The sequence below is a fragment of the Panthera onca genome, chromosome A1 (assembly GCF_046562875.1).
Source record: "Panthera onca isolate mPanOnc1 chromosome A1, mPanOnc1 haplotype 2, whole genome shotgun sequence".
Lineage (NCBI taxonomy): Eukaryota > Metazoa > Chordata > Mammalia > Carnivora > Felidae > Panthera > Panthera onca.
Window position 1 is genome coordinate 96,594,885 of NC_138339.1, and position 21,887 is coordinate 96,616,771.

At 44.7% G+C, this 21,887-nt stretch overlaps 1 protein-coding gene across 1 annotated transcript in view; it reads left to right on the plus strand.

Moving 5' to 3' along the window:
* ARSB (arylsulfatase B) overlaps positions 1 to 21,887 on the plus strand; it is a 168,967-nt gene that overhangs the window by 124,168 nt on the left and 22,912 nt on the right. The window lies entirely within an intron of this gene.

Here is a 21,887-nt window from a genome sequence, read left to right on the forward strand (position 1 = left end):
ATTTGCAATAGCTAATGTTTGTTCGTAAAGTAAGATGTAAAAAACTTAGATTTGGTTTACTTGATGGCTAGTTTAAGAGACTCAAGAGTGCTCGAGTCCAACATGAGTATAAATTTACAGTGACTTATCAGGAAGTCATGATTATTTTGGCAACTTATAAAAATTCATTTCACAGCCTTTCTTTGATAGCATTTTGTAAAAATTTCTTCCATAATTTCTTCCAAAAAATTCGGTACTTACCTGATTTTTAACTCCTTTCTCAAAAGTGAAAATAAGAATAAAAGAGGAAAGAGAGAAATTCAACTCAGGTATCACTCTTGCTTATAATATTTTGCCTGAGATATAAGAGTTATTGGTTATATATCTATTTCATTTAAAGAAAGCTGAGAGTTGGGTTTGGGTTATTTCTTGGACAAGCTAGAATATAGTACTTGATTTCTAACTATTAACAACTAATGTTTAAACATTTTAATGTTAGAAACTAAAAAAAAAGAAAAATCCACACTGTTCCCTTCTTCTAATTTTAACTATTTTCAAAGGCATATAAGGTTATTTTTTTCTTGATCTTTCCATGCATTATAAAGAGTAGCATTTATCCTGCATTGAGCTGAAATGATTACACAATTCCTTTAAAATGAAAATGTTGATGGTGGAAACCAAATTTAAAAAGAATGGAAAGAGATACATGTAAATCACTAGACACTTGGAAGAGCACAGGCAAATCTAAGAACTACGTGCTTTTTATAATCTTCCATTTTCCCCCCTAAAAATCACTTTCCAAACGGTTGACAGTTTGGCAGCTCCTAGGATGACATCAACTCTTCTGTGGTGCAGTAAACTGCTTTCTTTTAGATAACTTGATGGCACTTCATCAAGTTTGGTGATTGCGTTGAATTAAAAACCAACTGGGGTTGAGTTTAAATTCCCCTAACTGAGAAACCAAACACATTCCTGACCTTAGGCCTGCTTTTGAGCACTCAGACTTACCTTGTCTATAGGCTGCTTGACTTCTAGAAGAGAAGTAAGCCGGTGAGAGAAAAAGCACGTTTTAAAGTCAATAATCAGTCAAAATAATCTGCCCAAATGCACTACATTATCAGTGCATTTCTCCAACCTTTCAGATGCTTTCAGACCAATCATCCTCTTCTCTATCTTAACTTGACCCCAAATCAAGAGGATAATGACCTTGGCACTGTTTTCCACTTCAGAAAATCAAGGATGGTTACTTGAGCTATAGTCTCTCTCAGCAGTCAGGGGCAGATTCTCACCACCAGGAAGGTGGTGAGGAAAAGAAAATTCTAGAAATTAGCCTGTTAATGGGGAAGAAAAAAAGCGGTCTGTGAACAGGGCTAACAGCTTTGCTGAATCTTCTAGGAACTTGCCTCTGATCACCAGGTGAAAATACGTGCATTGTAAAGTTCTGTCCCATCACCTCACTCTAAACCAGAGCTTCTAGACTTGACTAACTCTAGGGAACACCTAATTCAGCATTTCTGGCAAACTCCCAGGTGGTGCCAGTGCTGCTGGCTCTCTGACCACACTTCACTTGGAGCAGCCAGCCCCCGATCGAGAAAGCGCTTTTACCCAATTTGGAGTCCAAGATTTATAATTTAAAATATTTGTATGAAGATGTAATTTAATACTAAGTAAATATTTTGTGAGATATGCAGTTGAAGACAGAGATAGAAGACGTTAACTTTCAGAACTGTTTTATAATTGCTAATATATTAATTATATAATCAATGATGTAATTAATGTATTACTTGTCATTAAAACTTTGTCATTTCCCCTGGAGCTCCTATTTAGACTAGCTGGATACCATTTTACATGATCTTTCTCATCATCTAAATACCAAATTGTTTTCTGATCCTAAAGTAATCTGGTGTTTGATGAAAAAAATTCACAATATGTTCAGTCCAGCAAGGCATGGAGATTTTAGAGCTCAGCTCAGTAGCTCAGTTCCTTTTTCCTTTTGTTCCTGATGTTCTCATTCTGTCAGCATTCAGGAAGAAAATCTGAACTTCCAAAAAATGGCAGTGAACTTAACATCTACCCCTCCCCTCACCTCCCGCCCAGGAAGTGGTTACCAACTCAGTAATAAGGTACTATTTCTACCTAAAGATGAGGTAGACTCTGAGACTCCAAGTTGGATTGAGTTCCGACACTTTTCAAGTACTTCTCAGATCTTGCAGAATATTGGGAATGGGTGTGGACAAACTAACAAGCTCCCAGAGAGAATAAGTAGATGAGCAAGGTGACTAACGGTTCTACTTCTGTGGAGAAGAAGGAGTCTTCCCCATGCTCATGCCCATGTAAATGGCAGAGAGGTTACTCTGGCATGGGTGTTGACATCCATGCATCCGTCTGGCCGGGCAAAGCAGTAGCTGTGACACCTGTTGGTCAGTCACTGTATCTGAGAGACACAGAGCACCCTCACCTGGCATCCTTATGTGAGCTCATCTGGCATCCTGACTCAACAAGCTTGTTTTCTGTCCTCACCTTTCAAACATAAAGGCGTAAACATGTCTATAATGTCAGAGAATCTGAAAACTGAATCGCATGCACGAAGACAATGGGACAATCTGATGTTCCTAAAGTACTTCAAAGAAGATCTATTCCTTCTTTTTCCTCATGAATTGGGGCCTTTTTTAAGAACATACTAAAAGGACTCAGTGCAGTCTTTCTTTAAAGCATTTAGAGATCACAAACAAAACATCATATGTAATAGAAAAAAACCAAAGAACATAAAATTTTATATTCAGTATCATCTCAATTATAAATTATAGGCATATTAAACACAGGATTAGAATCATCCATTCTAATGGCCCATTACCTTTGGAGAATGAGATTATGGATGATTTCTTATTTTCTTTTTAGTTCTGTTCAGCATAGGCCAGATTTTCTATAAGCTTGAATTACTTTTGCAATTAAAAATAGAAGAAGGAGGAAAAGAGAAAATAAAAGGGAAATAAAGCAACAGTATGATCAGGCTGGAAGTCTCTGAGCATATACCCCTCCCACCAGTCTCTGTCCAGGGACTTAGGTCTGTAGTTAATTGTTTGATGTTTTTATGTGGTGTAGATCTGTCTACTGCCGCAGTGACAGAAATAAATTAGAGTGTCTCGGTAAAGACCAAACTCATCAATTTTTCCCAAATCTGTATTTGATTAATTCTGCAAAGGTCTAGGTCAAAGTTATTCCTCAAATCTTATTATTTCAATAAAGAAGCCCAAAGTTTCCAGGTTTGTCAGGAAATTCATTATCACCGTAAAATAGCAAAAGGTCACAAAATGTCTCCTTCCACAATCAAATAGCATATAAGAAAAATTTCTTTTTCTCAACAATTCATTACCCCAGCAGAACCAAGAGAAACTTCTGACATTTCAGATCCTTTTGCTTCAGGGGAAATAAATGTTCCATAGATCATGGAGAAAAATGACAAACAAATTAATGAAAAACAAATACACTCCTGCAGCATACTCAGCCATGCCAGACCAAACACAAGTCAAAGTGAGCTTTTATTCTCAGGTCTTTGCGACTCTGAAGAGTGAGTTTCCATAATGGTATCAGCACTTCAGTTACAGAAAGCTGTACACCGAAGAAGAAGCACAAATTAAAGAAATATGCCATGGAAAAACAGGGGAATTCTGTCATTTCATGCATATTTAACTATAGTGGGAAAATCATTGCTGGCAAAGCAGTGTTGAAATTTTGAGCTAACACGTGGAAGCATTCTAGAAGTTATCCACCCCTCTCTTCATAATGCTTTATACAAAGTTGTAACTTGCCTGAATTTAGCTCAGTTTTCCCACATCCTAGAAATTCTTTCCTTTCATTCTGGCCACATTTCACTTCCTCTCTAAACTTTGTCAGGGAGTAATTAACATGTACTTTCTCCGGATCTTCAGTTTCCATTCACTTACAGACTAATTTTCACAGCGAGTACATTTCCATTTTCTTTAAAACAAAAAACAAAAAACAACAAACAGACAAAACCACACAAACAGTACAAATAAAGCCAAAATTCACTCTGACTCCCAGCCCTAGTCTGCTCCTTAGAGATGGCTGCCACTAATAGTTTTGTCCTTCCGGACACTGTAGTTGTACTTTCTTATATAATATGGAGTGTGTGTGTGTGTGTGTGTGTGTGTGTGTGTGTGTGTGTGTCTGTGGGTGAATGCATGTGTAAAATACTTCTTCCATATAAATGACCGCTTATTAACAACTTTTTTGTGACCTAAGTTTTCCACTCAATGATCTGACTTGCAGATCTTTCCCAGTCAGTACATATAGAGCAGTGGTTCTCAGCTGGGGGCACTTTTGCCCCTCACGGGACATTTGATAATTTCTGGAGACATTTTTGGTGGTCGCGGCCTGTGGTGGTGATGTTGCTGGCATCTTGTAGGCAGAGGCCAGGGTCAAGGATGCTGTTGCACGTCTTTCAGTGCACAAGACAGCCACCACAAAGAACTGCCCACCCAAAATATCAGTAATGCTGAGGTCAAGGAACCCTCCTATGGAGCTACTTTATTCTGTATAGTATTCTGTGGTTTATTTCGCTAGTCATGCAACAATGTACATTTTGATGAATTTTTAAAACGTTTCTTTGTGTCCATCATTGAGTGTTTCTTCCATTTACTTTTCACCCAACTGCAAACTACCCTCTTCCCCAAACATCCCTGTAGGTTACTAGTGGCCTCCTAATTTCCACATCCCTTGGCTCCTTTTCAGAATAAGCTGGCTTGGCCTTTCCATGACACTTGTCAGTGCTCTTTGTCCCCTTCTCCTGGAAGTATTTAGCCCCCTGGCCCCAAGCCTCTGCTCCTGTCTACATCTGCTGCCCCTTTTCAATCCCTGGTGCCCACCGAGCACCATGGCCAGAGCTCTTGCTGTCCTCCAGGCACTGTGCTAGGCATTGGGGCATGAGGATGAACTGGGTGTGGGTTGAGCTGTCGCAGGTCCCTGCCCTGGAGACCCTCTGGTTTAGAAGACAGGCACATCTGGGAGTTGTGCAAAGTGAGACATGCCCCAATCACGGTGTATGCAGAGCTTGCTGAGTGATTCAGTGAGCGAATAGCTAAAGTAGAAAAGATTTTAAAAGACTATAGAAAAACTCTTTCCTTCACAGTTCAGAATGTACTGCATATTTCATCTTCTTGCCTACTTCTCTCATAACATACATTTATAAAAATAAATCAAGGAAAATGCTTTCTTCACACCCTCCCCCCCCCCCCCCCCCCAACTCTTCCTCTGCTTGGAAACAGCAACAGCATTGTTTCATTCTTGCTCTTTAGGGAGTATGCTCTGCCTTGGCCAAAGCAGACAAAAGATCAAATTAGAGAAGCAAGTCTGTTTGCTGCTGGCTGAGGGGTGGGAAGCAAGGCAGGCACTGACTCCTCTCCATCTGGGGCTTCCTTCTCCTCCCCGTTCTTATCAACCTCCTGGGTTGGAGGACTCCAGGTCCCTGGAACAATGAATCTTAAGCCCCTGCCCCAAACCTGGCAGCAAAGGAAATCTCAACTCTAAGTCCAATTCGGTGCTCAGAGTGAACTCCTCAAACAAGTAATGAACGTCCACTGGGCAGGCCTGGGGAGATACAAAGATATCTGGTGTGACCCAAGCCCCCAAAGAACTGGAGGGAGTTGGGGTGGTGGGTGGGGGGTACATATAAACAGCTAGTCAGTGCAAAGCACAAAGAATAAAGTTAGCCCTTAAATGAAGATTGAGCAAAGCTGCTTAAGGAGAAAGGTGGGAGGAGGGTGCAGGGGCAGGAGCTAGCCATGATAAGGGATCAAACAAAGCACTAGCAAATCATTTCCCATCGCTCAGAAATAAGAGTGGTTTGGGGGTGCCTGGCTGGCTCAGTCAGTGGAGCATGTGACTCTTGATCTGGGGGTTGAGTTCAAGCCCCACGTTGGGTGTAGAGAGGACTTAAAAATAAAATCTTTAAAAAAAGAAAAAGGAAAAAGAGCAGTTTTGCTTGATGGATTCATTCAATTTAAGCAAGGTAAGTAGGACTTCTGAAAGGAGGGATGCTCAAGTGGTGCAGCCGTGGTTGTGTGTCAAAGATCTTAATTTGACTCATTTCCGTTCAAGTCCATTTTGTGCGGGTCATGTTATCTAATTATTAAAGGCGCACCGCTGATTGCTCCAGGGCTGTGTGCGGGTGTTTTGCACGGTGTGTATTTATAGTTCTCGTACTTATGTTAAAGCTGGGTGAGGTCCTGGAGTTTAAAGGATTCAGTTCAAGCCCAGAGGGCAGAAGGGAAGGGTTGGTGATGTGCAGGACTGGGGAGGGCAGCACAAACAGGGAGGTATGGAGCCGTTGGTCAAATGGGTCGGCGAACAAGGACACCAGTAGTAACCATTGCCACTATTTATTTCTGGTCTACCAAGGTCCTCCTTTGCCTCTCCAAGTAGAGAACTGATGCCACTGAGAGGCAGGTAGAAGACTGCTGTGGACATTCCCCAAGGGCTGCTGTATTCATCTATTGCTGTGTAGCAAATCACCACACACTTTACAACTTAATACAGCACCCCTCTATTATCTCACGGTTCTCAAGGTCAAAAGTCTGGGCAGGCTCTTGCGTAGACTCTCACAAGGCGACCATCAAGCTGGCGGTCAGGCTTGGCTCTCCCCTGGCAGCTCCAGGGCGGCTCCGCTGCCAGGCTCAGCCAGGTTGTTGGCAGGATGCAGTGGCTTGTGCTTATACGACTGAGATTCCTATTACCTCTGCAGAGAGAGAGGCTGTTCCAGAGGCTGTTCTCAGGCCCTTGCTCAGTGATCCCCTCCATCTCAAAGACAGCAAGAACCTTCCTCTTGTTGAAATCCTTCCATAATCTCCCTGACTTTTGTGCTCTGAGCCAGAGAAAACTGTTTTTAAAAGGCTCAGGATTAGGGTAGGCAGCCCAGATAATCTCCCTATCTTGAGGTCACTGATAGTGACCGTTGTATCCACAGAGCCCCTTTTGCTGTGTAAGTCACATAATCACGGGAGTAACACCAAGGGACAAAGGGCATGGGTTTAGAATTCAGCCAACCCCAGTTGCACAAAGTGTGGTTCCGTTTGACCTTGAAAAGACACCTGGAGATCCAGGGCCCAGAAAACTGTGCTCAGAGCAGGGGTAGAGCGGGGGTAGGCAGGACGGAGAGTGGCACAAGGAAGGGAAGTGTTCTCAGGTAGCCAAACAGCGACTTTTGGAGGCATAATCAGAGGACTGTGCTGAAGAATTAAGCTCCTTTATCAGTTTTGTCAAGCTTCTTTGCAGGGCCCCATAAGCATTAGAATAATGAAGGGCACATGGTCCCTGCCCTTTACCAATTCACAGTCTAATGAGATTATAAGGCATCTCCTAGACTGGAAATGTTGTCCTGATAAAAATGTATACCCTGAGACATCCACATATCTTCAGGAATATAATTGTATATATTTTAGGGACTGGCCTGAGTACCTAGCACCTTTAGTTTTATATGTGATTTGTTGTTGTTGTTGTTGTTGTTGTTGTTGTTTGGTTTGTTTGTTTTTGTTGTAATCTTGGTTTGGCTTGCAGCTTTTTGTGTTCCTCTCTATATTCAACAAATACTTCCTGGGACTGATTACATTCACAGCACTCCCCTATTCTTGTATCTAGGGCTCCTCAGTCTTTATAGTGCCTAAGAATCACCTGGGCAGCATTTAAAAATGCAGCTTCTTGAGCCCTCCTTCCACACCCCTTGAGGATCTCTGAAGCTATCTTTCAATCAAACAATTTGGCAGTTCTAATGATACAGGGACCATATTTTGAGCAAGGTTGCTATAGGGGCAGGAAGAGTATAACCCAGAGTTTCTTAGGTTTCTTCAAAGTTTCTTCAAAGAGCATATAAATGAATCAGGAAAATAAAATGTAGATCTATTTCACAAAAACTGATAATACACAACAGTGGATGCTGAAGAGCCACTGAGAACTAGAGAAAATAAAGAATAGGTGAGACATTACATAACGAGAGGAATATTCCTAAATAAAGTTCTCAGAAGATTTCAGAAGAGATTGGGTTTTAACTAGGCCTTAAAAGAGGGGCTAGGTCATTTCTGGTGGGGAGAATATTTGAGTCAGGCACGATGGCCTTATGCAGTGGCAGATAGCTCAACGCCACCTAGGGGGACTGACTGGCTCGATTTCTCTTCACTGCTTCATCGAGGATCTGTCTTGAACCACAACCTCATTCTTCTTCCTTATTGGGTTGCTTTTAAGAATATTTCATAAGAGATTGCACATGTACATAGAAAAAGAACTTAATCACAGTTGAAATATATGCACGGAGTTATGTATAATTCCAGCCTGATTTAAGTGTCGATCATGCTGAAAACCTATATAGACTCTATATAGACTCCAGATGGCATCCGGTTATTAAGATGCCAGCCCCTTTCATTAACAATGAACATTTTTGCTCTGTATCTTTTCCTTCAGAGGTGGCGGGCGTACAGACATCTCAGACAATGCTGCCAATCAGTGAAAGAGAGGAAGTGGTCACGAAATTCAATGTGAGAACACTCTATCAACCTTTTGCAATGGGGAGCCTTTGTTTATTCATATAACCCATATTGGGAGCTCTTTCTATTTAAAGGGATTACTATCTGAGTGATTTATTGGAGACTGTTTGATACTTGCATTTTATAATTCTTTTTCCTCACTCAAGCGGTTTTGAATAGATATCCCCTGCTTTCCAAAATTCCTGTTTTGCTGCTTCACTTTTACCAATGACGTACTTTAGTACCCGTTTTCAGGAGCCAGAAGAAGTCCGAAGAGGGTTTTCACTTTTACGAAGAAAGGTGAAAATCGAGAATAGCATTTGGCATTTGCTTTGCAGCGAGGTCTCCTACAGGCAGAACGCACCCTGGGCAGGGAGGGTGGGCCTGCCAAGCTCCTTCCCCAGAAACCACACTCAGCACCTGAGCATCAGGTTGCTGCCTAGCTTTGAGCTGCGTCTGTGAGCATCTGTGCTTTATTGCGATTTATTCTGTGCATCATTAGCAAGATGTGTTCTAAGGTATCAGAAAAGCCTGAGACGTTATATTTTGAGCTTGGAACACTCAAAAAATTTTCCAGGTAAATGAGTGGTAATTACTTCTTTGATTTATGCTACTTCAGCTTGTGAAAGGTTTCACGGAATCGCTCTGCTTTTCAGTAGCAGGGGAAACCTGCATCAGAATGTGATGGCAGAAAATATATTCTACTTAGTGAAATCAGAAGAAGATAAACAGAACTCTCTCTTTTGCTGATACTCATAGTAAATACAAAATGAGAAACAGTAGAGGTTCGTATGATACTGTATGATCCTATTATTTTAGAGTACAAATCACTGTTGTGGGGTTTTCTTAAGTGATAAATAAATGCCTGGGTGGCTTCAGGTAGAGGCTGTATCTAAAGGCTAATTTGCATAATTAAATAACAGAATTTTGTGTATTCCTGCAAGAGTAGAAAAAGTGTTAGTGGAAATATGTTTACTTATTTCTTCTAGGTACAGTCATAATTTATAAACTTATCACCATCATCAATTATTATTAAACTCATATGCGCCCTGGACAATCTTGAGCCCTCTAAGCTTCATCTAATGCTACATCTAATTGTGGGTGCTGGGCGTGTGCACCAGCATGTGTTTGAACAGAATGTTCCTTTGACTTTGTTTCTGGAGAATATGATAACCACTACGCTAGGGAAACCGACTTTGACTTTGTTTCTGTAATTCGACCATATCAAATATTTGGGGTTACTTTAATCATTTCTACCAAGTTGATCTTGACTGTTTTTTTACCATTCCCTGTCTGTCTGTCTATCTATCTATGTGTATGGTTTTCGTTGTTGTTGTTGTTTTTAACATGTACATCAAGTTTGAAGTTTCCTTCAACTACTTTCCCAGCCTGGTTTCAGACCCGTTGCTCCATGAGGAGCTTGTCTACTCTCCTCTCCTCTCCACTGTGAATACTCTTCTCTTAACATTAGGGAGGCCTGCCCTGCAGGACACTGTGTTTCCCTCCTCAGCTCAGTGCCTGTTCTCTAATCTTTGCTTCACTTGTGCACTTCCCAGGACCTAGCAGACAGCCAAGCACTTGCATACCACTCTGTCAATGCTGTAAATACGCCGCACCTTGAAGGGGGGACGGTCTTGGAGCACTTTCCTGTTTCCAAATTGATTTGCTTAGGGATTCCAATATGCAGTGCATATGCCTATGACCCTGGGGTACTCTTTACTGCTTACAAGGATGTGGCACTTTTTCCAATCACTTAAACAGTCAAGTGGCTCTGAATTCATATCTTCCAGGCAGCACTCGGCCAAAAATTCTGGATATGTAATCTCTGGTGCAGGATTAGTTCAGTTGGCAGATATCCTTCCAGTTTAAAAGAGAAAAGAGAAAAAGAAACCGTGGATGAAATGTGAATATACTGGGTTTGTTTGTTTGTTTTTTTGTCTGCTTTAATAATTAGTGTTTTTCAGATATTCAGCGTCTGCTTTTGATATTGAGTTTTCAGACTCAAATCTCTGAGACTCAAATCTTGTATGGTCAAGATTGCATATTCATCGCTTCACACAATATATAGTTTTTGAGATAACGATAGAATTCCAAATGCTGATACACCCAGGAGAGAGTTTGCTTTCTCACCTCACACATCTGTTTTGCTTTATGCAGGAGAAATTTCACATGCCAGAATGGCTTTCAGTGGATAGAGGCAATCTGCTTTATGTTGAGCCTCTGCAGTTCACAGATGCAAATGTTTAGAAAGCAGTGAGGTTAACATGGTTATTTCTTCATCTGAAATGTCCCCAGTCACTGCTTTTGTCCTTTAAAAAAACAAAAACAAAAAAACCTTTGTTATAAATCTATTGTGTGTAATCCTTATAGCCTTGCCTCATTATTCTCTTATCAGAACTAAATTAACTCTTCAGTGGCCTCCTAGAATGAATTTCAGGGTCCTCCCAGTTTATACTGCTAGTTTGATTGTGTCCTCTTGATAGAATTGATGTTCTCGGGGAGGGAATGAGGGAAGCATTTTCACTACCCAGAACAGAATCCCACTAACCAAAAGAACAGCCCCCACCCCAAAAAAAGTTCCAGGCTATCGATGTGTGTCCTCAATTATTTAATCAGCAAATATTACTGAGCATTGTTGTTTCACTCTGCTAGGAAATGTGGACAAGGCAAGGATAATATACAGATGCTCACCTCAAAAAAAGTACAGTCTGGTTGGACAGATGCCATCTAAAATAATGTAGGTGGCAATGTGTAATACGTGTCAGATGGCACTTCCTTACTGTGCTCCTGCTGCTCCCACAAGGAGGTTTATCACCCTACAATTCCAGACATGTTTTTCGAGGTTGTTTTTTTCAACGATTATTTATTTTTGAGAGAGAGAGAAAGAGAGCACAAGCAGGGGAGGGACAGAGAAAGACAGAGGGAGACACAGAATCCGAAGCAGGCTCCAGGCTCTGAGCTGTCAGCCCAGAGCCCAACGTGGGGCTCAAACCACAAACCATGAGATCATGACCTGAGCCGAAGTCGGACGCTTAACCGACAGAGCCACCCTAGCACCCCTCAAGTTTGTAATTGAACCCAACACTTGAGGACCTGAATCTTATGCAGAGATTTACCTCACTCTTCTTGTATTGCTAAGTTGTTATGCTGTGTGAAGCTGTCTGTGTGGGAAGAAGTTTATGCAAACAACACTATGTCAAAGGTTCAAGGCGTTTGAGAGCTTGGGAGAAGTCTAACCACAGTCATTTTCTGATACAACTGAACAGAGGAGTCGGCCACTGAAAGTTCCCGAAACTCCCGAAGCACAGGAAGGCCAAGCACAGGTCCTGATTGAAGACGTTTAACTAATATAGTCCCCGGTAGCACTCACTGCGGCAGGAAGGCCTTGTGTTTTTCTGAAAACGTGTCCTAAATAAACCCGCAAAGCTGTGTGCTAATTACAGTTTCGTGATTGAAGGTGCAGTTCTGTTGGTGTCTAGAATTAGAACAGCATAGAGTGTCACCCAGAAAATGAGCTCACGTGGCAAAAACAGACAAAACCCTGCTGTCAGCAGAAATCTGGTCTGCTTTTCTGCTATGGAATGTGGGCTTCCAGACTCTCTAGACCGTCTCTTTCCAAAGCAAATGAGAAACAAATAACTCACAGGCACCGGCTTCATTTTTCCGTTCAAAGCACGGAGTTTTCACTATGCTGCTTCAACCTGTGTTTGCACGACCGAGTTCTCCAGGAAGTACTTACACCAGTGGTACTAGAAGTTCATGAGATCAGAATGCCGGTTTGGGGTTTAAATGTAATCGCTTCCATTCCTATTTCCCCTCCTGTCCTGACTCCCTGCACGGTAAGCTCTGTCTGTGCTTGTCCCCAAAGGAGAAATGACAGTCCTACTCTGAGCACTTGAAGACAAGACAAATAAGCGTTCTGCCTTGGCGGGAGATCTCAGGGGGTCAGTGAGGCATGAGGGTGACAGGACGCTCGAGACGTGAATGGAGATTATAAGAGCTAAGTTTGCTAAGGATAAGCTAGGGAGCAGCGCCTTTTCTTCTGGGACAGCAGATGGGCCACTCTCTGCCAAATCAAAGGTCTGGTGGGGTGCTCACCATGCTGGGCCACCGGATCAAGGTTTGATGAGAAGGGTCCAAAGAAAGGCCCTTCTAATGCAGTCTATACCTTCTGCCAACATTCAGCTGCCTCTGATTCTTCTCTGAGACTGGGGCTCCTGGGGACAGCCGAAATCAGTGGGCTAGGCAGGCAGGCAGCTTTGAGAAATGTGTCAATGGGATGGAGGTTAGGGCCAGGCCTGTAGGCCTGCTGTGGGGAGAGCAAGGCAGGCCCCAAGTCTAATGGCAGGTTGCTAGGGCACAATTATCAGAGCAGGAAGGCAGGGGTAAAGGCACATAGTCAGTGAGTGGCCAGATGGCCTGTACCAAACAGCTGCAGGGTCACTCCTGCCTGGTGTCAAGCCTGCTCCTGGGGCTCTGGCTGGCCTTAGCCTGACTGCAGCATGGATCTCTCAGCTCCAGCCAAAAGGCAAGATGCGCTTCTGATTGTGGGAGCTGAGCCAGACCTGACAGCCCCTACCCTTCTCCCTGAACATGCCCCAGAATTATCTGTCTCCCTGTTGTTCCTTACTCCTTCCAGCTCCTCCATGGGACTGGCCCTCAGTCTAGACATACGAGAGAGTCACCCGTGATATATGTGAAAAATCTGGTACCAGATGCTTCCCCCTCTGGCTGGAGGTGGGCCTGAAATCCTCCCCCAGTGGACTCATTTGCCTGCTTAGCGTCCTTCATTGAGCCTCCAGTGCCCGCTCCAGAACAGAGCCAGGCTCAAGTCCGCAGTGTGGGGGCCTTGCCCAGGGCTGCACAGCCACATTGTCCCACCCCGTTTCCTGCCCCTGCCCTGTACTGGCTTTCATGCTCAGCCATGCTGTGTTCTTCCCGTCCCCCTGTGTGCCACAGGCTTTCCTGCCTCCGTGCTTTTCCTCATGCGGCTCCCCTTGCCTTGAGCGCCCATTCTTGCCTTCCTCTGCCTGGGGAAATCTGGCTTATCCTTTGAGATCCAGTTCAAACATAACCTTCCCCGGTAATGCCATTCCAGCCAGTGCCTGCACCATCTTTCCTGGCAGAATTAAATACTAATTGCTTCTCCATCGGTGCCCACTCAGCATTTTATTTGCCCCTCTTGCCCATTATGACAGGCTTATGCATGCACATTTTTGTTAGATTCCACACCTCTCAAAGACAGGCACCTGGCCATCCGTCCATTCAGCTTTGTATCCCTCCCAGCCTAGTGCCTGCAACATAGTTTGTAATTTACACATGTCTGTGTTGCAAATCCGTTGCCTAAGATGGAAGCCTTTAGCGCTCATCAACATTTTAACTCTGACTAGTTGTGAAGGTCAAAAGCAGGGCACGTGGAATTGCTAACATTTATTGGTGACTTTCTGTGTGCCCCACCTTATTCACCATCCAATGGAAATGTCAGCCGGGACACCGTTGGCCCAAGCAGAGAGGGCCACAGGGGCTATCCTGGTTGCCTCCAGTGACATTGCAAACAGAGCTGAGGCGTCAGCTGATGCTGAGTGCTGAGCGGTCCTGGAGGCTGAAGTGAGATTTGTCCCTTGTGGCCTTCAAAACTATTTGGCTTTCTGAAGTTGCCTGTGGCTCTGGATATCGGGGAAATACTTTAATAGGAGTGCTTCTCTGTGCTGGGAGGTATAAACGCAACATGAAATGAATCTTACTCCACCCAGTACAGGATGTGCTCTGTGAGCATGCTGGGCTGCCCCGAGCCAGCTACGAGCACTAGGAGGGTGTCCTTCCAGCCACCCCGGAGCCAAATGCAGGCCTCATTACAAAAGTGTCTTAAAAACCATGCGACAGCAGACATTGGAACACTGACTGGATATCTTTGTCTCTTCAGGCTGCCGTAACAAAATACCACAGTCTAGGTAGCTCATAAACAACAGAGATTTATTTCTCACAGTTCTGGTGGCCAGGAAGTCCAAGTTCAAGGTACCAGCATGGTTACGGCCTACACTTCCTGATGCATAGCCATTATCTTCTTGCTGTGCCCTCACATGGTGGAAGGGGAAGGAATCTCTCTGGAACCTCTTTTATAAAGCACTAACCCATCCATGAGGACTCCACTCTCATGACTTAAGTGTGCCACCCCTTTCTTTAGGGGTTAGGATTTAGACATATGAATTTGGAGGGGATATAAACATTCAGACCATAGCCCTGGATATGTGAAGCCATTAGGGAATTATTGTTAATATTCTAGGGAACATTGCTCATCTTTGCTCATTAAATCATTATTAATGTGATAATAGTATTGTGATTATGTTTTTTTAAAGAATCCTTATCTTTTAGAGATATATATACTAAAATATTTACAGGTGAAATGTTATGATGGCTGGGATTTGCTTTGAAACAATGTGAGGAGGAGGGAAAGGCAGGGAAAGATGGAAGATTGGCCATAAGTGGATAATGGTTGGAGTTGGTGTTGGGTACCTTGGTATTATGCTATTATATTATGCTATTCAGTCTACTTTTTGGTGTGTGCTTGGAATGTTTTATAATTAAGGTGTTTTTTTTTTAAGTTTTAATTTTAACTCCAGTTAGTTTACATATTGTGTAATATTAGTTTCAGGAGTGCAATACAGTGACTCAACGCATTTGTACAACACCTGGTGCTCATCACGACAAGTGCCCTCCATAATCCCCGTCACATCTTTAGCCCATCCTCCCTCCCACCTCCCCTCTGGTAACCCTCATTGTGTTTTCTATAATTAAGGGGCTGTTTCTTGGTTTCTCTCTCTCTCTTTTTTCCCCTTTGCTCGTTTGTTTTGTTTCTTAAAGTCCACATATGAGTGAAATCATAGGATATTTGTCTTTCTCTGACTTATTTCACTTAGCATTATATTCTCCAGCTCCACTTATGTCATTGTAAATGGCAAGATTTCATTCTTTTTTAAGGCTGAATAATAATTAAGGTTTGTTGTTGTTGTTGTTTTTTTAAGTATGTGGGAAAGAAAGTTATTTTGTTCTCATCCCTTCAGTTCTTCGATTCACTTTGTTATGTCTCTTTGCCTCACTCAAGGTCACCTTGACCTTCGGGAAGAGGGTCCAAATTATTGGCATCCTCACCCCTTTAGCACTTTCACGTTCCTCAAATATATTTACAGGACTCCTCCTCCTTCTAGAACCAGAAGGGTGGGGGTCAGCTGAAAGTCCTAGAACGGTCTACACTTCACAAACTCTGGGCTTAGGCTTCTTCTGGTTTGAAACACTTGCTTATCCCCAATGAGAAGTCACTGCCTCCTTGATGATAAGTTATAGAAGAGAAACGTACCATTTTCACTGAGTCTGGACCCCAGGGAGCTGGCATGGGTTAGTTTTATGGAAGGACACTTTCATGGGGCTGACTCTACTTGGAAGCCAACTGATGAAGATGTGTTATCTGAAAGAATCTAGGCACCACCAGCTGCTTAGGAACACAGTGTGGACAGCATGCTCAGCACTGAATTATTTAATCTCTCCAATATTTCTATTTTATCTCCCCCCACAGATTAGATGCTCTGAAGTCCGTTAGCTTAATGCTTTCCAGAGTAGATTTTCTCTGGCCTCATTTCCACCACCCTCTTGTTCCCCACCGCACCCCCACCCCCCACCACACCCCACCAGGAATGCTCTGTGCTCACTTTATTGTCCTCAACCACTGCCCATCTTCATGGCCCTGCTTTCTGCCTGTGCACAGTTACAAGAGACTCGAGGAAGAATAGCTGATTGGTAGTGACAGGGAGCGGGGGAGCAAGCATGGCAAGAGTGGGCCAGCTGGTGAAGTCTTACATGGAACGATTTAAGCCTTAAGAGTTGTCAGGGATGCCTACCCCTTTGAGTTAACATCTTGTCTAGCTTCCGATCCATGGCCCATTTTCTAGTGGTCTGACTTGGAGGAAGCTACCGAAGCCATACTTATCACATTCCAGATGCCACAAGAGCTCTGGGCGTTAGTGAATATGGCACATGATTAAGTCAGGATCCAGGAGAAGCTGACAGTCAAGAATAATGAGGCAAATCTAAGAGGCTGGAATGCAATGGCATAAGGGTAGAGGGCTATGCTGGCAGCCATCTGCAGAGAACAGCATGAGGAGGAGTGGCTGCCTGGCAGCTTTCTGTGATATGGCCACAAGCACCTACAGACAAATTTTGAAAAATCCAGTTACATGCATAGAAGATGTTGGAGGCGTCAATAGTATAATGAATGCAGAGGAGGGGGGCCAACCCGGAAACCACGCTTTGTTTCCTGTAAGCTTCTGAAGGGGGGGCGGGCATCTCAACAGATGTTAGCTGTTAGTAAGATATTATTACTTCCCTGGTGGTGCCTGATTCAGTTTGTTGTATGCAGAAGTTGATCTGTAAACGTCTCGCCTATTAACAGCCTCCTGACATCCTTTGGATGCAGAATTGCTGTGTATGTCGGGGGCACTGTGACTCTGTTACTGCTTTCTGCTCCCTCCGAGCACCGGTTAGGTTAGCTTTTTTGTTGTCGTCTCTTCTAAGTCCCTAAGTTACACAGTAGGGTCGTAGTGAGGAAGATAACTTCAGAGTAGATTTTACGATAAAAATAATAATGGTAACCGTAATGGCTACCATATTTTCCCTCTATTTGTGCCAGGCTCTGGCATGGCACTTTGCATTGGGCCGTTTAGTCCTCGCAGAAACCCCAAGAAGGTCGGTGGCAGCATTATTCCTATTTTACAGAGAAGTAAAGTGAGCTTTAGAAAAGTCATTTGCCCAAGGCTACACAGCTTGGAAGTGGCGAGCTGGGATTCCAGAGTCCAGGCTCTTCACACCTATCCAGAGCTGCCCTTTGCCCAGCAGCAAAGAGGTGTTCTCTTGAAGGGCTCCTTGTGGGCGCTGCCTAGAGGTCCCAGAGGCTTCATGTGTAGGGGTGAACGCGGACCCGAGCCCCCAGAGCCTGGCGGTACTGCCGGTGATAGCCAAAACTTTATAATGTGCTTCAAATGGACTTTCCAGCTCACCTGGCCGCTTTCCTGATGAGAGGACACAGGCATGTTGACCCTATATATTTACCTGCACACACTGTCATTCTCTCTCTTTCCTACTTGGTTTGTCTGTGTATCATTTTCCAGTGGTCTCTGGTCGGCAGGTGCAGGAATGTTGCAGAGAAAAATCAAGTCACTCAACCAATATGTGTGGGGCTCTAAGTACTAAGTAATTTAAAAGGAACTTGAAGATACAGTCTCCACCCTCAAGGGGCCTTGATTTTATGGGAGATTTGACCTAGAGCTCTGAGGACACGTGGGACACTTGGCGGGTCTTCCCATCTCAGAGAGAGACTGGGGATGGACCCGGGAGTTGGGGAGGTGCGGACAGGCAGCTCTAGTCACCCCACTGAATCTGCCATCTGAGGGACCTGTCCTCACCCAGCCATCAGCATGGGTGCAAGCAGAAACCACCCATCTTTGCCTCTTCTCTAGGATCCACTCTTTAAAAGCATTTGGGTAATTACAGCTTCCATTTCTGCTTTGGTTGTTGGTTTTAGTGTATTAATTACCTGCCATGTCAAGAGATTTCCCTGACCCTCCATGCTCTCACCCTTTCCTCTCAGCAGTTAGGGTGGCTCCGTGGTTTCCATCTCTTGTGAGCCACGTGAGAGTTAGGCACTTGCCAACCTCCCTGTCCTCGAATGTACCCTCTGCTTTCTTCCTCACAAGAAACTGTGTGACTGCAATGACCAAGTCCTCTACCCTCAACGGTAGGTGGGCATGGAGGGGCTGGCAAGGGAAGAAAGGAGGAATGAACTAGCTTTGATTTAAAAAATTCTCCCAGAGTTGGAGTGAAACACTCTTTTGCTTTTCATTCCACATTTTGGTCACATCTACTTGAGCATTTACTAATCCTGAGAGATAATCTCTCCCCTGGTATTTCTGTTTCTTTTTGCAAGATTCTAACTCTTCTTATATCTTGGGTGAGCTTCGTGAGACTAAAGGGTGTTTCTCGGGGCACCTTGGTAGCTTAGTCGGTTCAGCATCTGACTTCAGCTCAGGTCATGATCTCACAGTTCGTGGGTTCGAGCCCCATGTCAGGCTCTGTGCTAACAGTCTGGAGCCTGCTTGGGATTGTGTCTCTCTTCCTCTCCCTCTCTCTGTCTCTCCCCCACTTGAATTCTCTCTCTCTCTCTCTCTCTCTCTGTCACTCTCTCTCAAAATAAACAAACTTAAAAAAAAAAAGGGCATTTCTTTTTTATTCACCAAACGTTAATGGCTAACGAGTCTTAGAGTCTTTCAGGCACTCTGCTTATACTCTTGACTCACCAGGAGTGCCAGGCACCCTTTCTGGTTCTGCCCATTGCCCTCAGGTGGGAGAGTCAGGGCACTGAATCAATGAAGAGGCCCGTACTAGACCCAGTGCTCCTTTCCTGCATGGAGTGGCCCCGCAGCAGTTTCCGGTACTTAGTAGGTACTCAGTGAGCAGTCATTGAATGGAATGAAATCAGTTCCTGGTATGGCACCAGGTACAGAGCAGACACATATTTGTTGAAATAATGAATAAATTCCTCTATTCCATGGCGGAAGAATTCCAGTCTCCATAGAACTCACATCATTTGAACCTCTGGAAGGGATTTGGGCTGGATGAAGTAGGAAAGCGGCCATCAGCAGGGGAGCAGATGTCTGACCCAGGCCCTCCAGCCAAGGAGACCGGCACTGTGTCTGTGGGAACTTGGATGCTCTGACCTCTGGGAAGCTTGCAAGAGTGGAGGGGGTCGGGGGGAATGCGAATCCAGCGGCTTTCTGGGCTCCTTCTGGCACTCTTACAGCAGCACATACTTTGCTATGCCAGCCCCCAGCTCCAACAGCTTTAACAGCCTAATAATTATCTCCTGATCAAGGGAGGCAAGGATGTGTGTGGAAATCACTTTTTAGTAGCAAATATGTCTTTTGGAAAAAGCCCCAGTAAGCTGTTGGCTTTCTCTCAAGTGTTCAAAGGATACCAGAGGACTGACAGGCTAATTTAATCATATTAATACAAGAAGTGTCCCCAGTGCAGAGGGAAATATATTGTGGTAAATTGTCAGTTTTGGAACTGGGCCTCCAGCTCCGATGTGTGAGTACAAATGCTCTCTGTGAGAGTAGAGGAGTCACGTCACACAGGGGAAGGGAAAATGCTTCTTTCCAGGTCCCCGGACTCCTGCTCCTTAACAGAGGAAGGCTCTTGGTGTCATCCAGATAAGTGTTTTAGAAGAACAAACACAGCTAAATAGGACCTGGATGTCCCATCCTCCTGCTTGCAAACAGCTCCCCCCACCCCTCCTCTTTGACCACTCAGGAGAAAACACCCTGGAGTTAACATCTAAGGACACACAGGTTCATTTAAATCCATCATGAGACGCCTCTTGGATCCAGCAGTAGGACCACAGGTTTATCCTAAATTAACTATAGCTTAGAATGATATTCCCTCACAGCTGTCAATGCAGTCAGAAGAGTCCAGACTTCTTTAGCATGGCCTGATAGGACACTGGATACCTCGGACACCAACTAGCTGGGTCAGGGAACTTGAGTTCTGTTTCCTCATCTACATGAACGGGAGCTTGGGTGACATGCTGTCCGAGGCCTCCCCACAAGCTCCAATATTCTTCATCCTACCACAACTGTCTCCTTAGTTATTCTTGTGTCATTTCCCCAAACCATGTTCTTCTGCAGTGACCCTGTCTGGTGAGATGTCGATGCTGTACCCAACTCCCACAGTTGAGTCTAGGCCTCTGTCTGCCCCTGTTCAGACCACACTCAGGTCTAATCAGAACCTTGGAGCTCCAGGCATTCACTCAGGCAGCCCCATTTATCAGAGACCTGCACAGTGCAAGGTGCTGGGCATGCCATACAGCGGCGAACCAAACAGCTGTGATCCCTGCCTTTTGGGCATCTTATACTTCTCTAGAGAGACATAGTAAAGAAAGAAAGAAAATGGTAATATGGGTTATGAAGGATTAACAGGGGTTGACCTAATTTCTTTTGGGAGAGGATAAAAGGCTGCTCTAAGGAAGTAGTATTTGATCTGAAACTCGAAGAAGAAGTTAGCCAGGCCAACAAGCCGTAGAAAGCGCCCCCCGTAGAGGGAGGAGCAAATGCAAAGACGTCTTTGCAGGGAAGGACCATACAGACCAACGGAGCTCAGTGTGTCCAAAGAACGGCATGTCCGGAACATAGGGAGGGAGGGTGGAGGAGGGATGGATTCGTTAAGATGATGCCAACTGCTGGAGCAAACCGAAACCGTGTGCCGAACCAAATCACATGGGCGTTTCTCATTCACGTAGAGCCACAGACAGCTCTTGTCCAAGCAGTGTTTGGGGGAACCACAGCTTCTTCCACCTCGCGGCCCTGCCATTTTTAGTGAGCTGCCAAGTCCGGCATGCTTGTTTGCATGGCAGGCTGTGCCCAGGAGACCTCTCAGGGCACAGGCCCGTCTGGGAGTCCGCTGTCACGTTGTTCAGGTTCCTTTGGCACAAGGTTCCTGCAAGGTGGGACTGTGATGCGCAGGAGGGGATGCAGCAGGTGAGGCAGGCCCTGGAGGCCGAGCTCCAGAAGTTAGGGTTCATTCCAGCCGCGCTGCGAAGAGCAAGGTGAGAACACACCCATGGCAAATCCAGTGCCACTTCTCAACCTACATGTTGGGTCGCGCATGTCACACGGCGTGTCTGAACCGAATTCACCACCACCCCCCTCCAGAAGCATCGCCCTCAGTTTCTTGTTTTGGCGGCGCCATTCCAGACCTAACATTCCTGCTCTGTTGGCCGCCCAGGCTTGCCGTCTACCTCCCAGGCCTGGGCAGTTTCCGTGCCTGCCCAGGGAAGCTCTCTGATTGGTTTCCTGCTGTCCCGATACAGCGTGCTGATTTCCAGTGTGGCCTGTCCTCTCCCAGCGACAGTTATTCCTAGCTGGGATGTTTTCCCAGTATCGAATCATCTGAGAAACGTAATAATCACATCACAGTGAGCATGGCGATGAAGCTTTCGAAAATGTGCCTTTTTGTTTCTGCTCAAAAAGATATGACTGGTTGCCAATTATCTGCTGAAGAAAGTTTGAACTTCTGTACTTTGGGGAAACCGGCTCAACCCAGCCTTCCCGAACTATTCTTAATGTGTCCCCCTCCAGTCAGCCAGGATCTGTGACTGTGCTCCAGACACGGCACGGATTTGGGGGCCTCCTGCCCCAAGTTCTTCCCCTCTGCCTGGGACCACCTCTTCCTCTCTGTCCACCTCCCCAAATCCTACCAGTCCTTCAGTGCCAGTCCTCGTTCCCAAGTCTACCCTTTCCCAGGAAGCTTTCCCTTTCTCCACCAGCCATAAAAAAG